We start from the raw sequence: 20,822 nt of genomic DNA, 5'->3' as shown, positions 1-20,822 counted from the left end.
AAATGGAGTAACTTATATGTTAATAAGTATAAAAGACAGGACTGGATATTTTTGGTGGACACAAGTTTATTTCATTTATGACTCTAATCAACAATGAAGAATATGTCTAGATAGATATTGGTTTAGAGAGTGAAGTTTATATAACACAGTCCTTCTGTACAGTTGATTTCCTCTGAGTAAAAAAGAATAAGGCCAGGTTTCTAAAAATTTCATCTTACTGATGATAGGAAACTTATTATTGGTGAAGGGGAATGAAGATGTGATATTGGTAAGTGTCTGTGTTAGTAACTATAAAGATATGCTTTGTTTTAATAAAATATTACAGAATAGGTAGTTTCAGAAATAGAAATGTATTAACTCATGGATTGAGTTAATTCCAAAATGAAAGTTCCAATGAGTTAGGTCCAGGAACATGAGGAAGACGCTCTACACAGCATTTGTACAGCTGCCTTCTTTTTTGACATTGTGGGTATCATTTCCTGCAGAAGTGACTCTATGCTGAAATTAATTGCATTTGAAGAACACATATTTGGATATTTAACTACTCTAATGACCTGGCCAGGGAGGAACCCTGTAGAAGAGAAACTCTCCAATCTATATCATGTTCTGCGATAGTGCTCATTATCTGTAAATTTTTGAAGGAGTTGGTTCACTCCATAACAAAGAAGATTCCTTTACATATTGTCATTAGTCACACCCATTAGGCATATTTGACCTGACAATGTGTTGGTGTACAGAAGATTAATGTTAATGATAAAATCAGGAGTCACAAAATCATGACTAAAAGCATAATTTAAATTATAAAGTAATTCTGTTGTGAATCACAAGTTTGGAATTTAGGATGATGATGAATGGTAGTTATTGAGCTCTAAAGAGATGTGAGAAGGTGGAAATAAGTAGAACCCAGAGTTTCTAGAGCTTCTATAACTACACAAACATAAAACAAATATATATATATATATATATATATATATATATATATATAGAGAGAGAGAGAGAGAGAGAGAGAGAGAGAGAGAGAAAGAGAGAGAGAGAGAGAAAGAGAGAGAGAGAGAGAGCCTTTGCACACACATACACACATACACAAGCATACATATATACATATTCAATGTATGTGAAGTTTAGAGTACATGTGTTAATGAGTTTCTAAGTTGTGACTATTTGTGGTGTTATAAATTACAAGAATGGCAATAACATAATTATACTTGGTATTTTATTATTCCTAGACACTACTTTTATCTATAACTTTACAAGTAAGAGACAATATTATTTTGATTAATTTTTCACACTAATTATAAAATGCTGATGTACTGAACTTGGATTGCAAGTACTTTTATGTTTTACAGCAAATACAATTACTTTCCCTCACATTTATGTTACATTTCCTACAAGAAAAGTTAATTTGTTAGAAACTAGAACTTGTGCTTTTAACAATTCTTTCTTATTGTTATTATTATTGTAATTATTATTTAATCTGTTTTTTTTACAGTCCAGTTCTACCCTCCCAATCCACCTTCTGACAGTTGTTCATCCCATTCATCCTCTTCTGTCTCCAAGAGGACGTCCCCACCCTACCCCACCAGACTGACCCACTCACTGGAACCTCAAGTCTCTTGAGGGTTAAGAGTGTCTTCTTTCACTGAAGCAGAGAACCCAGCAGTTCTATGCTATATACGTGTCAGAGGCCTCATATCAGTTAGTGTATGGTGCCTGGTTGGTGGCTCAGTGTCTGAGAAATCTGACATTGAAACTGTTGGGAAACCTATGGGGTTTCCCTCCTCAGCTTCTTCCAGCCTTTTTCTAATTCAACCACTGGGATCCCTGGCTTCTGTCCATTGATTGGGTATAAGTATCTGCACCTGACTCTTTCAGATCTTTTGTAATAATCTCTAAAGAGGACTCATTTCCAAGGAGATGAAAAGTCTCCATTTGCACTCTTTAATGATTGTCTAAAACAATGGCCTAGTCATTCATTTGTTTAATTAAATATTTTATCTTCCAATGATAGCATTTGAAAATCTAAGTATAAAAAAAAAAGAAAATAGAACTTGATGTTTGATTCATTATTCTTAGTCATATGGTGAAAACGATTTATTAAAACTATTCTCTGAGGTACATGTAGGAGACTGACCTGATGATCATGCTATGTGTCACTTACAAACACAAATATTAGAAAAACCTGGCAGAAATTATTTAATTTTCCACTTCAAACTATTTTAACTCTCAAGCTATATGTTGGTTATTTGTTTTACAACCTTTAATTGAAAACACAAGAACAATAAACTTCTATCCATACCAACAAAATTTTTCATCCTTTTAATAAAATATGTTTTTATGATGAATAGAATTATGTATATTGAAAACATGGTGAAATATAAGATGCAAGACCATTATATATTGGCAAATTGCCACAGAGTAAATACTTTCTTAGCTTGGATGCTATAGCCAGAGGGATATAGGAAAATAAATATTTGTCAGATCTAGTATACTGTGAGTATGCATTTTTTTATACATTGGTTATTAAATCTTTAAAGAAAGATGATTACATGAAATATCATACAGAACATTCAACAATGTTTTCTTAAATACCCCGTGTTTCTCTTCAGTAGGAACAAACACCTAGTGTATTGGCTGACTTTGGCTATCAGCTTATGAGTGCTGAAGTCAGCTAGGAGACATTCCAATGACTTGATTGATGAATGTATTTCTTGTAAAGATAAACAGGAAGAGGAAGACCCTTCCAGAGATTACACTGATTTTCAGTGTTAGCCCACATATAAATAAGCCTTAAGAACTCTAGGTTTCTTTGCCTGCCTTTTTGCTTTGCTGGAAAGATGACTCATCCTCTCATGGCTGTTGATCTCCCGTAAAAGCAAAGGAACCAAGCTTCTCTGGCTTCCTCTGTCAACCTTGAGCCAAACGGTTTCTTTCAATCCCACCTGCCAGGAATTCACTGCCAAATTATGACTTCTGAGGCACCAACTTTTGGATGTGAGCACCTACTGGATTTTGAGGACCTCACCCTCTCTTCTGTGAGGCAGCATCATTGGAGTGTGCACAGCTTGGCACTTGGACATGACAAAGAAAGGGAACAGGAAAGACAGGCACACAAACATGTACAGACAAGGGTTAGGTCGATCCTGAGCACTCAGAAGAGGCGGCACTCATGACCTTAACCGTGCAGAACATCATCATGTTCAGCATAGGGGACGGTGCCAGCTAGACTCTGTAGGCACTCCACCTAGACAAGCTGTCTCAGGATGTAAACATTTAGAAGGAGGTAGCTGAAGTTGTTGGCTTTCACTCATACTGTCAACATTTACATTCAGACCACAGAAAGGCGTTGGCAATTTTCCACAGGTTTACTACTTTGACTCTTTGAAATGCCTCTGCCCATTCACACAGGTTTCCATAGCTCCCCAAAGGAGTGCCCATTTCACATTTGTTAACCAAACGCATCTAATTCTCCTCTCTTTTTCTTCTCATTTTCCTCTAGGGAATTCTACCTAATATAGATTGTGATACCAGGGAAACCAAAATTAGGAGAATGAAGTTATTTATTAGGATTAGAGGTATCTGGTGTAAGTTATGCACCATTATGAAACCCATCATTACTAAAATATTTGCAGGTGGCCAGAAGAACTCTGAAAATATATAGTGACAACTATATTTAAAGAAATAGGTAAAATAAATGCACCCGATACTCATGAATCACGCCTGATTGGGGGGAAAAGAGATTTAGCAACTGCACATGTAACATTTCCAACAATTGTGAAAAGCAAGTCATATAATGACTCAGGTTGGCTGCTCTTTGCAAATCTGGAGAAAGGGAAGAAAATAATAAACTTGGAGATAACAATTCTAGTTCTATTTGAATAGAAAAATTCGGTAGCTTTCAGGTATTCCCTGGAAGAGGATCTTCTCACCTGATGCAGTAATACTTAAGATATAAAAATCAAATTTAAGATTTCATCATGCAGTTACTGGACTTCAAAGGCAGATTTAAGTTCCCAATTCAAATAGTGTTATCAGTCAAAGTGAGGGTACCGGTTAGATATGACTGGGATACTGTAACTTAGCATAAAGCTGGGTTAGAGCTGCTGCCACTGGGGCTATGCAACTTTCAAACTTCTTATATTTCCAGAGAAAGTAATCTCTTCAACCTCAGTAATGAACATATCTCTACTATCTCCAGTATTATCCTGTATAGAGAGCACATATACACCTAAGATTTTCCAATTAATATAATCAAATGTCTGCAATATATGTTTGGGCATGGATTTTAGGAGTGGGGATAAATGGAATACAAAACTTGAACAGACTGAGTTTATTGATAAGGATGTACTAAGCAAACATTCTGCATTTAATGATACATTTTAAGCACTGAAACTTGTGGCAAGAGTTTATTTGAAAGAATGGTTGACATATGAGGCAAAATATGGCCTAATATGGATGGCCTTCATCTATTCATTTCCTATTAACAAAGTTCTTAAAAAAAAAAAAAACAATACCATTGGCATTACAAGACAACTCTTCTCAGGATCTGAACATTAATTATGTTTTTTGCATAAAATCTGCAGCAGGTCAAGTAAGTGACATTATATTATAGAGGAAGGAAGAGCTTTAAGCTCCTGCCCCTAACTGAGGAGCTATTGACAATTTATGACTTCTTGTGAAAGGGAGGCTCATTTTCTAATAGGCAGACATACTCCCATCAAGTACATGCTAAAAAAAATGAATAAATAAATCAGTGGGTTAGAAAAATATAAGACAAAGTCAGAAAGGGTAATTGAGGAACAATAGATTTGGAATAAGTGGGAGGAAAGGAAAGCAGTGAATATAATCAGAATGCATTTTATAATTATATAAATTGAGCAAAGAATTCATAAAATTATTACATTGAGACATTACAGTACATATACTCTAAAAACAATTCATTTTCAGAAAATTAGTGATGATGCCAAGCTGAAGATACATTGGATTAGAGTCTCAGCTTTACCCCCTAACAGTGTAGTGCTGAGTCTAATTATTGTTTCTTTCCTCAATTATATAATTTCAGTAGCAGTTAATTTGATTTAACTTATTTCTTTAATGAAATCCATATAAATATGTATTCTTATACACACATAGATATGTGTAATCACCAAAGAAGCCATAAAGGAAGAGATTTTATTCTATTTCAATTTATGTTATTGTGTATGTCTATACAGAAATACAAAAAAAGTTCTCCACTTGGTAAAACAAGACTACTAAATATTTCATGGAAATCAATTGGCTATTCCTAGTGGCTCCTTGCCATTGATTGCTTAGATCTTGGAACCTGACTTGTTGATGTTTGGCCAATAGAAATATCTTACACGCGTTCTCACGACCGGCCAGGAAGAACACAGCAAACCGGAATCTTCTGCGGCAAAGCTTTATTGCTTACATTTTCAGGAGCCAGAGAGCAAGAGAGCAAGAGTGCAAGAGAGAGAAGCAAGAACCAGAGCAAGAGAAAGAACAAGAACAAGAAAGCAAGAGAAGAGAGAGAAAAAGCAAGAACAAGAGAGAGAGAGAAAAAATGGCAAAACCCTGTCCCTTTTAAGGAGAATTATCCTCTGCCTGGGACGTATTACTCCCTGATTGGCTGCAGCCCATCGGCTCAGTTGTCATCACAAGAAAGGCAGAACACATGGCGGGAAAACTGCCCCTGCACGTGTGCAGATTATGTTTACCACTTAGAACACAGCTGTCAGCGCCATCTTATAATGGCAAATGTGAGGGCGGCTCCTCACAGATCCCCCTTTTCTTTTAATAAGAGCAATAGGCCACCCATATTAATGAGAGTGGAGATAGAGGTCAAATCCCCAGTGTGCAGGTAAAGGAGCCATGTACAGGATTAGCTCTTAGGCTCACAGGCTTTTACCCAGAGCAACCCTGACCTGTTCCCGTGTCGTTTTACATGGGGGAAGGGAACTAGGACACTGAACCTTCTTGAAAAATGACATGTCTCCCTAGAATAGGCTCATATATGCCGCAGAGCCCTTCTACTGCAGTGCTTAGCCGTGCAACTCTCTCGGTCTGCTGAAGCACACTCACTCTATCCCGAGCAATGAGACTAGCCTCGTGGGGTGCAAGAGCTGAATGGCCAGCGACCTATTGCTTAAGCATAGATAACCATATATCAGGGGAAGCACCATGTTCTAGTGCTGCAAGTGCCTGGGCAATAACCACCTTGTCTCTCCTAGTTTGGGCCTTAAGCTTACAGACCAACCAAAGAAGAAACACTAATCCACAGCAAAGTATATCTCCAAATAATATCAATCCCACCCATTCTTTAAAGAAGGAAAATGCTGAGGAGATCCAATTGGGTAACCCTTTGATCAGGGACAGGTCCAAGCGCGTGGAGTTGACCTGAATAATGGCAAGTCTCAATTCCCGAAGGGTGTGTTCAAATTCAGCCATCCAATTCTGTAACATATACTGAGAAAGACTTTTTAACAAATTAGCTGCCCTAGTAAATTTTCTCATACTGAATGGAAGTAACGCATAATGAGAGTTCCCCCAAGCTCCTGACAAACCCTGAGCCAGTCTTGTAAGCCTTTGTTCTTTCTTGGGGCTATGGCCGCTCTGCATTCCTGCGTGGCTTGCTCATAAATAAGCTATTCTACCAGAGGTGCGGCTTGCTCTGAATCTCCAAAAATACGCTCTGCTGCCTCTGTCATTCTGGCCACAAAATCTGAGAATGACTCCTGAGGTCCCTGGACGATCTTTGTTAGTTGTCCAGTGGCTTCACCTGCTCCGGAGAGCGCCTTCCAGGCCCTAATAGCCTTTTCATCTGATTCAGAACTATTAAGAACTGGCTCCTTGAGCTTACCTAGTGATGAGTATAGGCTCCTTCTCCTAGAAACCTCCGCTGATTGATCATTTTTCTTTTCCTTCCTTCTAATCTCTCCCCAGGTATTCTTACCTGACCTAAACTTTTCCTCAGGTTCAAGACCCGTGGAAAGGCCTGTATCCTTATTTTGTGTACCATATTTCCTCTTTGCTCCTACTCTCTCTCCCCGCTTTACTTCTGATAGATTGCCCTGAATTTCATCCAGAATTTTCAGCCCTGCCTTAACCACTTGATAACATGTGAAAAGGAACAAAAAGGCTCCTAACACTAGAAAAAGTTCAAGGCCAAACATACCTTGTAAAGCTATTTCCCACTTTACTTCTGATAGACTGTCTTGAATTTCATTAGAAAGTTCAAGGCCAGACTTACCTTGTAAAGCTATTTCCCACTTTACTTCTGATAGACTGTCTTGAATTTCGTTAGAAAGTTCAAGACCAGACTTACCTTGTAAAGCTATTTCCCACTTTACTTCTGATAGACTGTCTTGAATTTCGTTAGAAAGTTCAAGACCAGACTTACCTTGTAAAGCTATACTTACGGGTACCCTGTTCCCCAGCTGAAGAGTTCTGAATTCACGCAGTTGAATTCTTCTCAACAGTCTGTTTTACGGGAACACTTCATTACCACCGTTCCCCAGCTGAAGAGTTCTGAATTCACGCAGTTGAATCCTTCTCAACAGTCTGTTTTACGGGAACACTTCATTACCATGATCCGAAGTTCTGGTTCCGGAATGAGGGATCTTCCTTGCACCGTGATGGTAATTTCCCAGGTTTTCTCGTCCCGGGATTTCTCGTCCCAGGTCTTCTTGTCCCGGGATTTCTCGTCCCAGGGCTTCTCGTCCCAGGTCTTCTCGTCCCCGGTTTTCTCGTCCCAGGTTTTCTCGTCCCGAGTCTCAGCACCAACTCTTACCCGCGTTCTCACGACCGGCCAGGAAGAACACAGCAAACCGGAATCTTCTGCGGCAAAGCTTTATTGCTTACATTTTCAGGAGCCAGAGAGCAAGAGAGCAAGAGTGCAAGAGAGAGAAGCAAGAGCCAGAGCAAGAGAAAGAACAAGAACAAGAAAGCAAGAGAAAAAGCAAGAACAAGAGAGAGAGAGAAAAAATGGCGAAACCCTGTCCCTTTTAAGGAGAATTATCCTCCGCCTGGGACGTATTACTCCCTGATTGGCTGCAGCCCATCGGCTCAGTTGTCATCACAAGAAAGGCAGAACACATGGCGGGAAAACTGCCCCTGCACGTGTGCAGATTATGTTTACCACTTAGAACACAGCTGTCAGCGCCATCTTATAATGGCAAATGTGAGGGCGGCTCCTCACAGAAATATTGTGGAGTTGAAGATTCAGTTGTGGCAATAGCAACTGCTTCCTCTGCACAAACTTGACTGGGCAAATCTCTCTAAGCCAACGGAAGAACAAATAAACAATAATATTCCAAGTATGTTTAGTGGTCATCATGTTGATCATTTGAAATATTTTAAGGGATTTTTAAGTGTTCTGGCACTTATATTTGATAAGATACTTTTTAAATTTCTTAGAAAGTAGAAACAAAAAGTAGATTCAGTGATAAGTAGAAATGATTGTTTTAGAGAATAATGTCAAAACAATTAGTTATTTTATTTTTAAGAGATTTATAAGGGCAGATGGCACTATTAAAGAGATTATATTCTTTAAACATTTCTGAGCAATATAATAAAATATTTTCAATTCATTCATACTATAATTATAACAAGACAAGGAAACAAGATACGTTCATAGTTTAAGAATAACAACTATTTTCAAAACAAATCTATTAGATATATTTGTTTATGAATTATAACAAAACATTAAAAGAAAATAAAATACCTTCCAAAATTAAGCAAAACGAATATTTCAGAACAAATATATTAAATGTGCACTCAAATTTTATCATGAGTAGTTTTGTAAAATATGCCACATTTCTATGGATTGATTTAACGGATTGATTAACAAAAGCCTACATACTACAGCAAACAAAGAAATACAATACCTGTTAGAAAATGACTTGGCTCGATATTAGAACTATAACCATATTCCCTCCATGTCTACATTGGTTCAAAATGCATGTCCATTTTTCATCAAATTAAACCTGCATACATGGTTTTCCCTGCTGCAAGCTATGGCCAAATTATGAATAAAATGGACATTTTCCCCTCCTTAATTGTTTCAGTCTGAAGGCTGAAATGTTAATAGTTGCATTAAACGTGGTGCGCTGTTTGCAAGAGATTAGATCCCAAGGGCTCTAACTTCCTCGAGTGAATCAATTCATCAGTAAAGTCATGACTTATAATACTTCTGTGGAAGTGGCAGAACTTAGGAGGCAGATCCCATCTATAGGAACAGGCAACAGTGGGACTGCCCAGGGGAGATGTGTTTTTCTCAGATCATTCTCTATCTGCTCCCAAGCTTTCCTCTAATGGGCGTTGTTCCTTGATTCTCCCCCTTTCCACGATATGTCTGCCATGCCACAGGCCTATGAACCATTGAGCCAAGTAAGAACTTAAACCTTGAAGTCCTCTATAATGAGAGCTACTATAAATAGTTCCTTCTTTCCAATCACTTTTTATTATCTATTCTGTTACTGTGATGACAGTTGGCCTGGGAATTTCAGCCAAACTCTAACAAACAAATGTACTCACATTCTGTTTCTCTAGTCTGTACAAAAGCTAACTTTTTGTTTTCTGGAATAATTGGTATTGCAAACAATAATTTTGAATGCTGTTCTCTAGAACCTCACTTCTTGCGCCCAGGTTAATGTCCTGCCCAAGGCATTGCCATTATTTCCTTCCGTGATGGATAGTTATCTGGAAGTGTAAGATAAAGATAAAACCTTCCCTTCCAAAGATGATTTTGTCATATTTAATAATAGCAATAGAGATCCAAACTAAGAACCTCATATTTTCTTTTGACTTCTTTTTCTCACTTCCTATATTCCTCCATTCCATCCATCCCTCCTTCCTTTTATCTTTTTCTTTTATTATGGTTTTTAGTCAAAACATTATTCTGGTTGCTGCTAAGGTGAGATGAAAAGAGGTTGCCATTTTATCAGGATTAATTTGACTTATGTAAACAAACTTGCACATAGGTAACATGTTTAGAAGATGGGCAAATACTTTGAGTTATTAAGTGTGTCTCCCCCCCTCAATGGTAGCCTTCATTCAGTACTCCACTTTGTCCTGTAACACATTTTATACTGAAAACCAAAAAGTAAATTAAAATATATTAAGTATAAATTACTCCTCAATATTTGCTTACTAGGAAGTAAACTGATATACTACTAGGCAGATATCCAAAATTAAGTGCAGAAGAGCAAAGGGAAAATATAACATCATTATTAAATAAATTCAAGCTGTTCAACAATTTCACATTTACATGAAAGATTGTTAAGGGAGGTGGTGTTACATAAGACAGCCATATCTGTCGGCACACATGACTTCCAATATCTTATCTTAAAGTCTCCTTTATTGATAGGGTAATTAGCAATGCATATTTAGTAAGGCAATTTCTTTAAGTATGTCTTCCTTCTTTTATGTTTTGTTTCCTTTATCCAGAGAGCTTGATAGGCACAGAGCAATGTTTTAGTTATGCTTGTAATTCAAGCTGATATTTCTTCTATCACAACTACAATTACCAGAGTCCATGAAGTGAGGTATCCATCACACACTTATTTCCAAATATGTACAGCTTTATGTTCTAGAGGGAAAGTTATGTTAGCCTTCTATCACAATGAGAGATTCTTCTTGATGCCATTTCTACTTTGTGAAGAGAGACACACAATTTATGCAAGATGGCATAATCCTTGTGATTTAAGAGGTAATAAAATTCATCTTCAATTAGAAAGTAAAGCATAAAAGTTTCCTCCTTGTATGTAACAGTCCTAGCATTTCTCAAACTAATGAGCTCTTCATTATTTGTGTTTCTATCACCTTAATGAGTTCCTAATATTAACAGTATGTGTTAATACTGCTCATTCTAAGGTATCATGCAAAGATGTGACAACTTCTTACTGCATAATCAGAGAGCTATGAGTGATAGAACAATAAATATTTCCTGAAGCAATCTGAATTTTTGAATCAATTACATAATTTTAACATTTCTTTGGCCTGCATTCTAATCAGCATGTCTTTAGTACTACATTTAAAGTCAAGTGTATTACTGACACAGATAAATCCATGAAAGAAGGGACTATCAAATTGGAGATGAAATGAAGGGGACTCTGATTTTGACTTCTTTGACTAATAATTTTTTTTCTAAATAAAAAATTCAGAGGATGAATACAGTAAGTTTATATTTATTTCCTACAAATAACCCTGTAATTTAAGTACCTTTTAATTTTATGTGACATTTCTCCATTTATCTTGTCTATAAAAAGGAATGGCCTAAATGTTTCAACTAATAAAACCAGTGAGGTTTTTTTTAAACATGAAACCAAAGGAAACATGAAGGGAACAGACACCAAAAAAAATGTATTATATTTATATAAAATCTAGAAGTTCAGGTTCTCCTACCAGCTCCATCCTCACAAAAATAACATTCAGATTCAAAATATATTTAAAAATACCTTAGTCATATAGCTAGGCTCTTCTCTGGCTAGACTATAACTTAAAAGAACCCATTTAATTTATCTATATTCTTCTATGTGGGTGCTTACCTGTACTCAGATACCACGAGTTCTTATCCTTACATCTTCCTGGGCAACTCTCCATCCTGGCTCTATCTCAGAATTCTCTCTGCTCCTGGATATCCCACCTCTTATCTTCTGCCTAAGCCATAGTCCAGCAGATTTACTATTAATAAGAGCCACATTCATCAGACACCAGACAATTCTTTCTACAAAGGCTTTTAGTTCAAAGAATTTCAGCAACCATATATCTAGAGGAATATTAATTGAGGAACATTACTACTTTGGCAAGGCAGCTCACCTTTAATCCCAAACAATGATGACTGAGGACCAGGAAAGTAACGAATCAGAGAATAATTCAACAGAATGAGTCAGAAATAGGATATGGCCAGCTCTCAGGAGAACAGAACAGGAAAGAGAGGCTACTTAAAAGCAGTTCAGGGAGAGAGGTACTCTAGTTGAGTTTGTGCAGTTCTGTTCAGTTCATGCAGTCAGTGCAGATTAGTTTATGGACTTCAGAGACACTTTTTTTCCACACAGTACAATTCAGTCAGAAGACAAGAGAAGACAATTTGAATCAGTCGGAATGGAGAGGAGTCGGAGCCAGACATCTGAGTTGAACCAGCCAGAGTTCAGAATGAGCTATCAAGTGTGAATTTATTCAGGAGGAAGTTTTCCAGGTAGAAACATTTCAGGCCTAGGTTAGCATATAAAGGCTGGAAGTTGAAGCCTTTGAGGTCCAGGCTTGAGAAGTTCAGATTGTCTAGGAGCTAGAAGCTTCGCGGTCTAGGCCTAGGTCTAGAAAGAAATGCTCTATGGTCATGTATTCATAAACCTTGGGTATGCCTCTCACCTCATCATTTTGAAGGAAATAAAAGCAACATTTATACATATGACTGAATAATGTTAAGTATCTTGATTAACAAGATGGATGAATAAATAAAGTGGATAATCATTTTTGATGCTATAATGAAATATGAATTGAAATCACTTTTATGTTTCCTGGGCTGCTGTTAGCATCTGGGCATGTCCTTAGTTGTGGATGACGTCAGAGGGTCTTTTCATTACTCTAAAATTGTTTGGAGATTGAAAACAGATTTGTTGGCTACTGTTTGAAAATGTGTGTGTTACAGCTAAATAATAAATAATAAAAGGCTAAATAAAGCATACACAATCCATTAAGAAGTCCCCTATCTTTAAAATGAGAGCAAAGTACATAGCATATTGGAGCTTTAAACATATTATTGTATAAGAAATAATCATGAGCAAACATAAAATTGACATTGGTCAATTTGATTCATTCGTCAATTTGATTTTCCATTCCATCACAAAATATATCTTAATTTTATTTCTTACCATACTTTAATTATTTTTAGTAACTCATTTTACCTTTAAGGTATCAGTAGTAATATGTCATTTCCCCTTCTCTTTCCTCACATATACTCTCCCTGTTGCTCTCCTCCAAGTCCATGCCTCCATTTGCATTTAATTTTATTACATGCAACTATAAAACAACACTCACACTCAATTGTAAGGGAACATTATAAAAGAGGGTTTGGAAATACTATAAGAGCCAAATGATCAATCTGTGAGTTTGCTGAGAGATTATGTCTCCTACTCCTGCCTGGAGCTACATACACTTTCTCTATTTTTATACTATACTTCTTATAGTCCATCTCTCTTCTCTCTTCCTTCTCTTTTTTTCTCTTCTTGTTCTTTCTCTTCTCTCATCAAACTCTCATACACACATATGAATAGTAATTTTTTTCAGTTTATTTTTCTGCATTTTGTATATTGAGGTATGTGTTTGAAGTTAAACAAATACAGCACTCACATGAAGGAGTGTATACTTCAATATAAACTTCTGACTTCCTGCCTTATACTTCTTTAACAGACATCTGTATAACAGAATTTTAGAAAGTATCTACTCCCACTATGCTGAAGGCTGGACTGAGTGTAAAATTTACATATATACATATATATATATCTCATATACATTTAAAATATCTATTCAAAATTTCACACACACACACACATGTAAAAATCTCATACTTAGTTCAGAATAGTGGGACAAGATACTTTTAAAATTTTTGATGTACAGATACCTGTTAAATAAGTGTAAAGCAGAAAGAAAGAAATTTATACTGAAGTATACACTCCTCCAGGTGAGTGCTGTATCTGTTTAACTTTATTAACACACCCCAATATACAAAGTGCAGAAGAATAAACTGACATAATTTTGCCATTCTATATATGCTACCTTTTAAAAATACATAAAAGATGCAAGTTCTATCTCCAAAATTAATCATTTAATGTAAATACATGGCAATTGAATTTTTTACGCATCTTTATTTTGATTTTGGTAAATATTTAGAACTTTATTATATACGGAAATATAATTATTTTTCTTTTTATCATAAAATATAATTTTATTATACCTTTCCCTTCCTCAAACTCCCCTCCCAAATACTTCCTCCAATTTTAAACTAATTTCTTCTCTGACAATTGTATACACATGATTATTCACCTTTTATTTGTAAACCCACTTTCTTAAATATACTTTCCATTTCTATTAATTCCTCTTCCAATTTATGATTCCATTTCAAATGTTCATGTCATTATCACTGTAATTATGTTTTGAAGACTCATTGAGTTAAACTTGGATCCTCTGTGTGGTGTTTGGATTAGAGTTTGCCACAGGGAATGGTCAGCAACAAATTAGTTACTTAAATGGGTAGAATATTGCTCCTTCTCCAGGACCCATGAATAGCTAGAATATCTATCAAGAGTAGTAAATTCCCATAGTACCATCGTGAAGTCATAACTTCAAGGAATCTGCCCAGAGTTGTGTAGGTCCTATTAAATTGAGAACATGACAGCCTTGGTTCTGCCATCCATAGGAGTCAACATTTCCCAATTAATTTAATTTTTAATGTTTTCTACAATGATTCCTACAATTTACTGTTGAATCATCTCATTCATTTGATATTAGCATGAAGTAACTACATTAAAATAATTACTTTATTATAAATATATACCATATTTATATAATTTTTGATATATTCATATATTATAAAAATATAATCCAAAGTTAATATTGCTATCAACTTTCCAAGAAAATCATAGAGAACACAGAAAGAGACATGACAATAAGCATAACATAGCCAAAATTTTTAATATGCTATTTCAATGAGAAATGACATGTTCTAAGGTCACAAAGATGAATCACAAAGAGAGACAGACATTAATTTAACTTTACCTTTATTGCTCGTATTGTTCCACACAAAGGCATAACTGTGTTTACCACTTACTCCAGGGTATAATCTACTCCATCAATACAGTAAACAAAAAAATTAAAATGCATACTAAAAATCATGAATATACATTAACCATTCTACATACCCATGATAACAAATAGGAAATCATTTAATAAGATTTGATCAGTGGAATGCTGAATTTGGATGTCTTTGTAATTTGAGCAAAATATAATCAAATTTCACATGCATGAACACTTGCTAGAAACATTTTATAAAAATTAGATATACTAAATTAAAAACATGCAGTAATCATAATTGCATATAATGTATGAAAATAACAATTTGGAAGATAGCATCAAGTTTAGACTTTTAGTTTTTAGACTATTTTCACAGTAGTTATATCTCTTTTATAATCTAATAATTAAATGACATTTTATTTTACATTAGGATAAATATTTTATGAATTTATTTCAAATCCAAAAGAATAGTTTTTATTTAACAAAGTATATTTTAATTTTAATAAATTGTATTAAATTTATGACTAATTTTATAGAATAGATATTATTAATAGATAATTTAAATAGAATTATTGTTTTATTATATTTTCTTGAAGGGAAATACTAGCTATTCTTGGTGTTGAAATTATAAACATTAATATTTCCTTAAAAATTTAAAATATAAAGTAAATTAAACTAAACAAACTTAAAAAGAAATAATTTAGTGGAAAAAAGCATTTTCAACAAAAGTTGCTAGTTCAACTGGTGGTCAACATGTAGAAGAATGCAAATTGATCCATTCTTATTCCTCCTTACAAAGCTCAAGTCCAAGTGGATCAAGGACCTCCACATAAAACCACCCCTTCAATGTTTCTACATTGAAACTCATTAAAAAAAAAAAGTGGGGAAGAGCCTTGAGCACAAATTTCCTGAACAGAACACCAAAGGCTTATTCTCTAAGATCAAGAATCAATAAATGGGACCTCATAAAATTGCAAAGCTTCTGTAAGGTAAAGGACACTGTCAATAGAAAAATACACCAACCAGCAGACTAAGAATTTTTTTTTTTTTTTTACCAATCCTAAGTCTTGTAGAGTGCTAATATCCAATATATATAAAGAACTCAAAAAGGTAGTCTCCAGAGAAGCAAATAACCCTATTAAGTAATGGGGTACAGAGCTAAACAGAGAATTCTCAACTGAGGAAACTTGAATGGCCGAGAAACACCTAATGAAAGGTTCAGCATCCTTAGTTATCAGGGAAATGCAAATCAAAACAACCCTGAGATTCTACCTCACATCAGTCAGAAGAGCTAAGATTAAAAAAAAATAATAATAAAGAAAAGAAAAGAAAAAGAAAATCAGGTGACAGCAGGTGCTGACAAGGATGTGGACAAAGAGGAACACTACTCTACTGTTGGTGGGATTGCAAGCTTATACAACCACTCTGGAAATCAGTCTGGTGGTTGCTCAGATAACTGGACATATTACTATCTGAGTACCAGGCTATAAGAATCCTGGGCCTATACCTAGAAGATTCTCCAACATGTAATAAGGACACATGCTCCACTTATGTTCACAGAAGCCTTATTTATAATAGCCAGGAGCTGGAACCAACCTAGATGTCCATTAACAGAGGAATGGATACAGAAAATGGGGTACGTTTACACAATGGAATAAGACTCAGCTATTAAAAACAAAGATTTCGCGGGGGAGGATATAGGGGGTTTTGGGGATAACTTTTGATATAGCTGTCTCCAGTGAGGCTAGGCCAGTGCCTGGCAAATACAGAAGTGGATGCTCACAGTCATCTATAGGATGGAACACAGGGCCCCCAATGGAGGATCTAGAGAAAGTACCCAACGAGCTGAAAGTGTCTGCAACCCTATAGGTGGAACAACAATATGAACTAACCAGTACCCCCAGTTCACCACTGCTATACACCTCTGTTTAATTTCCTGAAATTCTGTACTTCGCCCCCATCTCCTCTGACACCTGATCCAGTCCCCATTTTCCCACGAGTACAGAGCTCGTGACTCTAGCTGTATATGTAGCAGAAGATGGCCTAGTCAGCCATCATTGGGAAGAGAGGCCCCTTGGTCTTGCAAACTTTATATGCCTCAGTACAGGGTAACACCCCTGCTAGGAAGTGGGAGTGGGTGGGTAGGGGATTAGGATGGAGGGAGGGTATAGGGAACTTTCTGAATAGCATTTGAAATGTAAATAAAGAAAATATCTAATAAAAAAGAAATGTAAATGAAAATATCTAATAAAAAATGCCTAAAAAAACCCCAAAACAAAGATTTCATGAAATTCTTAGGCAAACAGATGGAACTAGAAATTATCATGCTGAGTGAGCTAACCAAGTCACAAAAAAAAAAAAATCCCAAAGCAAAAACAAACAACAAAACAAACAACAACAACAACAAAAAACCTTACATGATATGTACTCACTGATAAGTAGATATTAGGTTAAATGATCAGACTACCAAAGATACAACTCACTGAGCATATGAAGTTCAAGAATAAGGAAGACCAATGTATGGATGTTTCAGTCCTACCCAGAAGGAGGAATAAATTAACCAAGGAGGTAGAGGGAGGGAAGGACCTGGGAGGGAGAAAGGAGAGGAAGGGGAAAATGGGGACTGGATCAGGTGTCAGAGGAGATGGGGGAGAAGAACAGAATTTCAGGAAATTAAACAGAGGTGTATAGCAGTGGAGAACTGGAGGTAGCTTCTAGACTGTCCCAGATGCCAGAAAAGCAAGAGGCTCCCAGGACTCTACTGGGAAGACATTAGCTGAAATACCCAACAAAGGTGAGAGAGAACATGTAGAGACCATATTAGGTTAGGCCCTGCCGCTGGTTGAGGAATGGGGCCATCTACCCGTCTCAAAAGTGTTTACCCAGAGTTGCTCCTGTTTAAAGGAAATACAGGCACAAAGAGTAGAGCAGAGAATGAAGGAAAGGACATCCGGAGAATGTCCTACCTGGGGATCCATCCCATGTACAGACACCAAACCCACACACTGTTGCTGATGCCAAGAAGTGATTGCTGATAGGACCTGACATAGCTGTCTTCAGAGAGGCTCTGCTAGAGCCTTACTGATACAGATGCAGATGCACACAACCAACCATAGGAACACAGTGACTCCAATGGAGGAGTTAGGGGCAAGACTGAAGGAGCTGAAATGGTTTGTAACTCCATAGGAAGAACAACAACATCAACCAACCAACCAGATTTCCCAGAACTCCCGGGAACTATACCACCAACCAAAGAGTACACATGGAGGAACCCATAGCTCCAGCTATGTAGCAGAGGGTGGCCTTATCTGGCATCAGTGGTAGTTGAGCCCCTTGGTCCTGTGGAGACTCAATGTCCCAGCATAGGGGAATACTAGAATAGGAGTGGGTTTGAGGGTAGGGAAGCACCCTCATAGAATCAGGGGGAGGGGAAATGGGATTGGGGGTTTGTGGGGGAATTCTGGAAGGGGGATAAAATTTCAAATGGAAATAAATAAAATAACCAATAAAATATTTAACTTTTTAAAATTTACTTTTTAGACTTAGATAGCAATCAAAATCTTTCATAGATAAATATATCAAAGCTGGAAAGCTACAAAAATCAAACATGAATTTAATTATCAGACCTTCCATTTTGCCATGTATTGAGTAAGCAATTTTAAGTAAATTAGCTTGCTAGAGATTTGAGAAAAATAAAAGAAAAAGAACTTGGAAGCAGAACGCTGCTTTAGTTTTGAGTTCAGTAATGTGAGCCAAGTCAATTAACCTTGTTGAATTGTAGAGTCTTTATTTATGGATGATTAGAGAACTTCCTCTGCACTCACTTTGTAAACTGCAAAATAACCTAAAACAGTGCCGTGACATAGAAATGTAAAGAATGCATCAATAATGTTTGAAGTCAACATAGGCAACCAAAAACAGGATGACAATTAATCTGAATTTTTACTTATCCAAGTTTTTCCTAAACTTTGTTTTAGTATGTTTGCCAATGAAAGATATCCTTGAGAGGCTGCAAACCTTTTCTTCCTTATTATACTTGAAATTTCCTGGACATATTATATTTAAACTTTATCTTTGTTACTAGGCTCATTTCAATCGACCAATAGTTGGACTGAGAACCCACAGCACCTTCACTTCTGTGTTTCTTAAGTCACTTTTCCATGGTTACCAATCTTGATTTAATGCTAATAGATTGCGTAGCATCTAGATTAGTAAAGTGTATTGTGGGGAGCAGTAATTAAGAAGGACAATCTGCCATTTATCTGCATAGCACCATAGGACGGGCTGGGAATCCAGATGGAATAAAAAAAAAGATTTGGAAGAAGGGAGTAAGTGCAGATATTCCCTTTGCTCCTTAGGCACTGTGATGTGAGCGACAGTATCAGGCTTTCCTGTCTCCATGCTCTGATATTGTGAGTCAGAATAAAACTTTCTAAAATTAGAAAGGAAATAAAGGAAGATACAGTCAGAACTTTCTGTGTTAGTGTCGATATAGCAATACTAACCTCAGATAATTAGCTCATGTAATTTGATTGAAATGTCCTACTTACACTAAAGGACGATATTATTTGCTATTATTAGGATATACTATCTAATAGGATTAGAATGATTCATTAACATTTTATAATATTATGTGAAGAATATTTTAGGAAGAGTGGGAGATAAATATAATCAAAATACATTGCATAGATGTATGAAATTTTCAAAGAATTAATAAATTTAGTTAAATAAAAGTTAAAAACTGGTACCAAGTGTGCCTCCCTGGAGCATGTAGTAGCCCTTCTTGTGCAGAGTGCTCTTCGCTCACAAGCGGCCTTGTGCGAGGCTGAGATGGGCAGCACCGGCACCCCAGGTGACAAGAGCCAAGGCAAGTCATCCCTGAGTCCTGCTTAGGAGATGGTGGTGTGGAGCCCTGAAGTGGAGGTGTGCCTCTTTCACGCCATGCGGGGCCACAAAGCTATTGAGGTGAATCAACACTTCCACATGTTTTGTATCCAAGACAAGTTCAACCAGAATATTGGGTGCCAGGTTCCATCCACAGTGATCTGGGACCATCTAAGCACTACTTATGATATGCAGGCACTGCACGAGTCTGAGATTCTTTCATTCCCAAATCCAGAGAGGAACTTTATCCTCCAGATGAGATCATTCAGGAAGTCTGAGAAGGAAAAGTGAGTACTGAAGAAGAAATGAAGCAGGAGATGAAAGAGGATGTGGGCACCCACAGTGGGGCTGATGATGCTTTTTCATAATCAGGGAGATTTCGCAAAGCATTAGGAAAATCCAGCAAATACAAACAGAAGAACTCCTCAGACTTGGGGTGCAAAGAAGGGGCAGACAAGCAGAAGTGCAACCCGGTCACTGACAAGGTCCTGATTGCCAACAGAAATCCCTCCAGCCCCAGTGCTGCCAAGGGATGCCGCACCCCAGTCCCTGATGGCCACAGGGATGCTCCAGCTGCCTGTCTTCAGGTCCCTGGGTAAATGTGTCCATCTAGCAGAGATGCTAGTGGGGCTTCCGTTGTGTTTTCAGACCTCCAGATTAATCCAAAAGACCAGCAAAACTGGGGCTGGATGGCAAAGCCTCTGTGCCAGCCTCTTGCTTTCTCCTGGCTGGCTCCCTTATGCCCACAGTGTGTGGAGAAGAGCAGGTGCATGGGGCCAGAGGACCAAGGGTCTGCAAGCAATAATGCATCACCCTAACTGTCCTCAGGGGCCATGCATCCTCCCTGGGTGCCCACTTTTGTATGTGCTTTTCCTGTAAGACTCCACTATGCACTGTCATTTAGAGAGTGTCTTTAGAGTTCACACAGCACAGACTATGCACAGAAAGCCCCCTTCCCCCTGTGTGAGAAATAGTACTGGATATTTTGCCTTAGTCACTTGAACTGTAATAGTGTATGTAATTTAGTTGATGTTTTACTATTTAGTTTTTAAGAAGCCTATTTTACTAGTGTTTTGTATGAAGAAAAATACTGCAGAAGTTAAATCTGTGATTTTTGTTTTGTTTTAAGGTAACTACTGTGATACATCTGG

At 36.9% G+C, this 20,822-nt stretch overlaps 1 pseudogene; it reads left to right on the top strand.

Moving 5' to 3' along the window:
- The first annotated feature begins 220 nt into the window (after positions 1-220).
- On the top strand, positions 221-20,270 carry Gm2611 (annotated as a pseudogene).
- The last annotated feature ends 552 nt before the right edge of the window (positions 20,271-20,822 follow it).

This window comes from Mus musculus, chromosome 15 (assembly GCF_000001635.26).
Source record: "Mus musculus strain C57BL/6J chromosome 15, GRCm38.p6 C57BL/6J".
Lineage (NCBI taxonomy): Eukaryota > Metazoa > Chordata > Mammalia > Rodentia > Muridae > Mus > Mus musculus.
This window is presented reverse-complemented; position numbering and strand designations above follow the sequence as displayed.